Source organism: Octodon degus, unplaced genomic scaffold (genome assembly GCF_000260255.1).
Source record: "Octodon degus isolate 3935 unplaced genomic scaffold, OctDeg1.0 scaffold00120, whole genome shotgun sequence".
Classification (NCBI taxonomy): domain Eukaryota; kingdom Metazoa; phylum Chordata; class Mammalia; order Rodentia; family Octodontidae; genus Octodon; species Octodon degus.
In genome coordinates, this window is record NW_004524696.1 from 1,586,939 (window position 1) to 1,594,522 (window position 7,584).

Genomic DNA, 7,584 nt, shown 5'->3' on the forward strand with positions numbered 1-7,584 from the left:
ACCACTAGACTGAACACCAGGCCAAAGGTAATGTAGTCAGTTCTCACTGTCTGAGGATCCATGTTCATGCTTTGCCAAAATGTATCTACAATCTCAAAATCAATTCCTGGTGCAATTTTGTGGACATTCATGGATACACAGCATAGTGATAATTTTGAGTTATCTGACTGGTGTGTTCCTGCTCCACCTTCTCATTTAAGGTCATACAGCAAACAACTGTTCTTTGCTGTAATTGTTTTAATGTCACATTTTTCACAGTTCTGTGCATTTTGTTAATGATTTTATTTCTTAGAATGCACCCCATGTGAAATGATGAAACTGCGCCCAATGCTTCTGTCTTAGTTACTCTTCTCTCGTTGCTGGAAGAAATACCCAACACTCAAAATGAAGGAAGGAAAGGTTTATTTAGCTCACAGTTACTGGAGGTTTCAGTCCATATGCATTTAGGTCCAACACAGAGCAGCACATAACAGAAAGCAAACGTTCATGGTGGTGGCAAAGAGCAAGAGCTCAAGGGAGGGGTAGAAGCAGCTCAAGCAGCTGGCTTCTCTTCCCACTTTACATTGTAATGCAAATTACCTGCCCCAAGGCAGGTGCAGCAGCCACACCCACAGTAATCAATCACAAACTCCAGAAGTCACCCCAAGACTGCATGAGGCTTTGGGGGGACACCTAGACACAAACCATAACATTCCACCCCTGGACCCCCAAAGACTCATGCACATCCCTTTATGCAAAAGACATTCTAGTCCATCTCTGCATTGCTGAAGAGTCCAAGTCCCAAGTCTCCTCCAAGATCCAAGGCAAACTCTCAACTGTGAGCCCTAGTACAAATGAAAATTTAAACACTCAAAACATTCAAAGGCACAAGATAAACACTACCATTCCAAAAGGTACACACAGCAGGATACCAAGCATTGGGACCAACACAAATCCAAAATCCAGCAGGGCAAACATTAGGTCCTACAGTTCCATGTGGGACATCCCCAGCAATCTGTGATGAGCTGTGAGTGCCATGTGCCTCTGCCCCTGCGTCACTCAAGGTAGCTCCTATGGTGTCTCTCTTAGGCTGACTTTGCTCCCTCCTTGCAGTTTCCCTTAGATGATCCACATTCCTAGCTTTTCCAAACTTCTGGGGTTTCCACTGAATAGGCTTTTCACTCACAGCTTCACACACTGCCCTCTCAGGGGCAAACCACCTGCCTCCCAGGCCTTCTGAAATAGAGGTGGAAGCCTTCTTAACCTCAGAACTCCTGCATTCTGCATGCATCTAAAACCAATGCCTCATGGGCAATGCCAAAGTCTGTTGCCAGCTGGAGCAGTAGCCAGGGTTTCCTCTCTCTTGGTTGTAGGGGTTGAGTGCCTGGATGGCTGAGCACCCTGACCCTGATTTGGAGAAATAATTTCTCCATACCGGCACCATTCTGGAACCTGGTGCAGCCACACCACCATCCTGGAACTTGGGGCTCAGAGGCTTTCCCCTCAAGGCAAAGTCCCTGACCTTTGCAGTTCTGAGTCTGCAAAGAGTGGAGATTTGCCTCCTCCTGTGATGCCCTCAGGCCATCCTTTCATCCTCAGGTTCGTTCCCGGCAAAGGAAATCCTCTCAGCTCCATCTTTGCAGTCCACAGCTTTATTGGAGTTTTCTTTCTGGCCAAGCCCACAAAACTTTAAATCCTCCTGCTGGGCTCCTTGCTCTTCATTCTCAACATAAGTCTGGCTAAAAGCCCCCAACAACAATCAGGCCACTGCTCCAATTTTTGGCTGCTTTGAAATATCTTTTGCCAGATTAATCAGTCCACCATGCTTAAACTTAGTCTCAGGCAAAGTCTCTGGACATGAGCAAAATGCAGACAACTTTTCTGCCAAGTCAAAACACAAATGATCAGGAGTCCAGCAACAAATGTAGTCCTTCCCAGCAGAAACCTCACCAGCCTGGTCTTTATAGGCTGACTTCCAGACAGTCTTCTGGTCTAAGCTCTGACCAGAATCTCCCACACAGAACAGGCGAAGCTGTTCCAGTGCTTCACTTGTAGGCGACATCTCCAAACCTTTCCTATCTCTTCCCATAAGCCATTCCCAAAAGCTTGTAATCCACATGGTCAGGTTTATCCACAACAATGACCCCACTCCTGGTACCAAATTCTGTCTTAGTTACTTTTCTCTCATTGCTGGGACAAATACCCAACACTCAAAATGAAGGAAGGAATGGTTTATTTAGCTCACAGTTACTGAAGGTTTCAATCCATATGCATTGGGTCCAACACAGAGCAGCACATAACAGAAAGCAAACTTTCATGATGGTAGTAAAGAGCAAGAGCACAAAGGGAGGGGACTTGAGATCCTATTTACAAACACTATTAGAACAAATCCCTCTATTCATTAATAAAATGTAACTATATACCTATCCTAACCATTTTGAATACACAGATACAAAATGGACATTCATCTGTATCCCCTTTTTTTGTTTAGTTCTGTTTTTTGAATATTATAGGTGTGTTAACTCAGCAAAACATTCTAAAAGAGTCCAGTAGCCAATAATAGTATTGGGTCTTCCGCTTGACTTGCAATATCAGAAATTGTTGACCTGAGTCCCCTACAGATCAACATGACAGCATGGCTTTACTTCTTATATTTCATTTTTATACATTTCTGTTGGATGGTTAAGGCCAAGTTAAAGCAGAACCTATGCACCAAGAGTTGTAGCTTTTGGGTCTGAAAAGGTCAGTGAAGTCCCCTCAGGATTTATCCTGAGATCCTGTACCTCTGATTGTAGAACGATTGAGGGGTAGCAGCAGCACAAGCAGCTGGCTTCTCTTCCCACCTTACATTGTAATGCAAATTACCTGCCCCAGGAAGGTGCAGCAACCACACCCACAGTAATCAATCACAAACTCCACAAGCCACCCCAAGACTACATGAGGCTTTGGGGGGACACCTAGACACAAACCATAACAGCTTCTAAGGTGCAACAGTTGGATGTACCTCCTGCTGAAACTGTCAGATAAAATATTCTCTTGGGCCAAAGCCAGAGTGCTGTTGGCTATTAGCTCAATACCAGTGAATCCCTAATATATATCAAATAAGGTACCTTGAAGCAGAAGCACAATTTGAACAAGGCTACCTGTAAATCAGTTGGCAATAATGGCATGACAAAAGCTCATAGGAACTGAACCTTGAATTTGTGTTCAATGTTCAGTTTTCAGTGCTCATAGCAATTCTATAAATGTAACTACTGTGAATAGTGAGAATCTGCTGTCTTTATTGATCTTTTGCTCGCACCTATTTCCATTGTCCTCTGCCTTCAGCCTGTACTTACACTAGCCAAGGTTCTCTCCCTGGTGGGTGGGCTCACCTTCAAACCTGCAGTTTCTGATTCCTTCAAGGTCTTGTCTCTTCTGGGCTACTGAAGTCTTTCACTGACCTGCACTGTAGGATGTGGAATGCTGCAAGACATCCCAGTATTTCTCTAGTGCTGCCTATATCCCTCCCCGTCTCCACTGGGGAGTAAGAACCCATTTTCCTCTCTGAGGTTGGATTCATCTTACCCACCATTGGAATACTCTCATCTGCCCTGTAGAAAACAAGGAGTTCAAGACAGTCAGAACTTAACTACTGTTGCTGATCTTAACTTCCAGCATGATGGAACTACTCAGCCAGCAAAACTCAGCTGTGTATCCCATGCTATAGACAAAATCCCACCATGCTAAGTTGTCTCCTCTTGGCCAACATAAGCCACTGTTCCTCTGCTCCTCAGCTCATGTGGTGGGGTACATGGCAAAGAGCAATGAGTCTAACACTGCAAATCTGCTTCTGTGGAAAGAAGACCTCACCTAGGGAAACAGAACCACAGGTTTGACATGCCCAAAATACACAGATATATTTAAGTCAAAGAAAGTTCTGTGGTGTTGTTTCATGTCCCTTAGGCTTCAAGTGTTGAAATTTAATCCCATTTCTATTTATGAAAAAATGGCAATGTAAGGGCTGGGTGTATAGGTAAGTGGTACAGTTCCTGCCTGGCAAGGGCAAGGCCCTGAGTTCAATTCCCAGAACCAAAAAAAAAAAAAATAGTGGAAATTTAAACTATAGTGTTTAGAGGTAAGGCCACTAGGAAATGAGTAGGCTTAGGTACACATGTTAGTACAGAGCTCTCATGATTAAGTCCTGGTGGCTGTACAGGCAGAGTGAGATCAGAAGGGTCACATGGATGCTGTCCATCTCTTACCACAGGAGGCCCAGGTCTGCACTGTAACTCTGCTAACAAGGCCATCATCAGATGTTGACCCTCGAACTTGCACTTCCAGAACTGTGAGCCCTAATAAATTTCTTTTCCTTATACCCACCCAGTCTATAGTAATGTATTATTAACAACAAAAATGGACTATTAAAGACAAAACAATTCTAGAAATGATGCTTTTCAACAGGAGGAATCCATCCTGATGTAAGGACTACAGACATTCCTCCTTCAGTGAACTGCCTAATGACCCATCTTTCCTTTGCACAGTTCTAGACTTCAATGTCTTTTTTTGTACAGGGTACCTTCTTTATACAGTTTATTGTTTTTTTGTTGATTGTACTATACAGTGCAGTAGTATAGTTCTCTCTTAACCCATTACAGGACTGCAGGTAAGAGCTAAGCAAATAAAAGCAAAGTTATCAAGTTGGAGTTTCCTTTAACCATTTCTCTGTTCTGAATATTGTAACATGCATAGTCTATGTAATTTATATCTAGTAACCAATTCATTTAACAACCTAGTCACTGGAACAGAACTTGACCATTAAACAAGAAATGTCTGTATAAGGTATTAGGTCACCATTATGTTTCTGGCAGCACTGCCCACTTCCTGCCATCAGGCAGTAGTGCCTTTTCGTGCTGGGACTCAAAACTGGTCTAGCTCTTCGCAGATTGGGCCCTCAGCAATGATGGGACCAGGGCTGATGTGAGAAGAATATGTCCATGCTATCTAGACTGTAGGTCACCCCCTCCCTACTGTGAGGACCCCTTGAGAAGCTCTGCAGCATCTACTCTCCACAGATTACCTTGTCCACTGGCTATTGCCTGTCTCCTCCATAGTGGGAACTCAAGGGTATGCACTCACATGGAATCAGTCTCTTTTTCTGTGCCCATTCCTGCAGAGTCCCCTATAGATTTCCACTCAAGACCTTTAAATTGTCCAATTCTGGGTGATTTTTTTTTCTTTCAAAAATCCATGGGGTCGGTCAGATTGCTCAGCAGACTAAAGTGTCTGCTTAGGCAGGTGCAGGGACTGGGGTTCAATCCCCAGTGTGCTGTGGGAGCCCCACCCCCAGGGTTCACTGAGAAAATAAGACTGGATGTGGTAGCACATGCCTGTAATCCCAGTTCTTGGGAGGCTGAAAACAGGAGGATCATGAGTCTGATCTATGTAGTGAAACCCTGTAGACCCTGTACTAAATACATAAAATAAATAAATAAATAAATATCCATGAACCCTGGAGAGTTTGAGCTAACACGAGTGAGGGTAAATCCTAACCTCCAGGGATGTCCCCTCCTGAGCAAAGTGAACAATCAGGAGGTCTGCCCTCTAGGAAGATTTCCTTATACTTTTGTATTTGAAAGCCCCATATGGGGCCATGATGGAAGATGAGGCCCAGTGAGCTCAATGACCATCAGCTACCACTGTACTCATACTATAATCATCCAGCCTGGAAACAGGGAAAAGCTACCACCAGCTGCTTTGACTGGAGCAGTAAACTATGCATTTTGAATCAGTGCATACAAACCAATTGCTTCACTTAGTCCAATCCAGAGCTATCCTGTAACCTACTCTGTGTAATACCTAGTGAATCTATTACTTCCCATAAAGCTGGAGTTAGAAGCTAGCAAACTTGTTTGTGGAAGAAGCTGCCTGTCAAGAAGCAAAACTTTGAATGCCTCCTCCCACCAAACCTCCCTCAGAGCCTGATAGGATTCTTGGTCTAGATTCAGGACAATTAGGTGGTCTACAGAACAACACACAAAATATTTGCACAAAGAAAAGCCTGCCTTCTTCACACAGGAAGAAATCTAGCAAGACAGGTTCCCAGGAATCTGGAGTGAGAGTGTGAAGGGTCTTGACTTGGTTGAATCTCCCTCAAATGTCTCTTTCTCTGGTTCCCTCCTCTTGCCACTAATGCCATGGATCCAGTCCACACAACTAGAGATCCCCGGCTATGTCTGCCTTTTGGCTTCATGAGATAAAAAAAATATATATATATGGTTGTTCTCTGAATACATTTGTGTCTTGAACCAAGATTTCCAGCTCTGGTCTCACACTATTTTTTTTAAACTCCCCAGCCAGAAACATCAGATATGCCCAACTCCTATGACTCTCACAGTTGGCACATCATTCATCTGCCACTTGTATTTAATCTCCTAAAGCCTTGACCCCAGCCAGCACTGCAAGCCAGATGACACTGGTGAGGATTTGGCAATCCTGTTGCAACTCGGTGGCATGAGTGACTGGAACCCATCCTTCACCTTCAAGAATGCCACCACTGTGTGTGCAGATAAGTGGTGGCCCAGCCCCAGAAACTTGTCTTGTCTTACAGATCTCATATTGGTACTAATCCTTATTCCAGGAACTTTGTTAATGAGGGTTCTACTTAAAAAATGAAGATCATTTTAGTATTTAAAACAGAAGGATTTGATGTAAGTGTTGTGCAGATGACAGAAGAGCAAAAAACAAAATAAAAGATACAACCAGAGATTCACAGTGAAAAAGACATGTTGTCCTTGGTGTGAGGAACAAAGGGGAGAGGTAGTTTTCAGTCCAGAGTCACCTGGTGGGAGCAGGGACTACCTAGGCCCCAGTGATTGAAGCCTGAACCACAGAGAAGATGCAGCCACTGTCTGAGACACAAAACCAAACAGAGAGAAAAAGTTGACTTGTCCCTTCCCTCCCTCTCTCTCCAGTCTCCTACCATGGTGCCATCAGCTGTTCTGAGAGACTGGGAAGCAAAGCCTGGTGGGGTTACTCCTGTGGCACAGAGCCAAACAGCAGACAAGAGAGGAAATCGAAAAGCAGAAACTGCAGGGAATCAGCACTCTGTATATGAAACAGGTCATGCTGAAAAACAAATAAAAAATATATCCAGCTGATGTGGAGACCTATGTCTTTGAAGGATTATTTGAATGAACTATCGTGACTTGTAAGTAGGACTATTAAATGTGAATAAACAACAAGAAAAAAATATGATGTCAGAAGAAACAAACAAACAACTATTTATGTTAGATAAAGGGTTCATCTTTCCCAATGTGGGTATTATGGTCAGAGTGGTCCTTTTAAGGATACAAAATAGAAGATGGGTATTCTAAGGTTACCAGAGGTGCTGGGAGTGTCACCCACTTACCCACACACTACCATCCCTGAGATGTCTTTGAACACCATAGTGAGAGCTGAGAAAGCTAAACATAGCTGACAGAAGTAAAACACCTCTTCCACAGCAATCACTTCCAAGATGCATTAAGGGTCTCTAAACCTTAGCTGCCATAATGAGTTCAAATACTGGGAGCCAAACTTGTAAAGCTAGACTAGGTCTTAAATATGAACTTATCTATAAATGAA

The 7,584-nt window shown here is 43.6% G+C and overlaps 1 long non-coding RNA gene across 1 annotated transcript in view; it reads right to left on the reverse strand.

Annotated features, from left to right (window-relative positions):
* Nucleotides 1-909: 909 nt before the first annotated feature.
* The window catches only part of LOC111812329, a 23,210-nt gene continuing 16,535 nt past the window's right edge, over nucleotides 910-7,584 (reverse strand). Inside the window, exon 3 of the long non-coding RNA XR_002817837.1 lies at nucleotides 910-1,047. This is a non-coding gene — a long non-coding RNA (uncharacterized LOC111812329). The remainder of the gene's footprint in view (nucleotides 1,048-7,584) is intronic.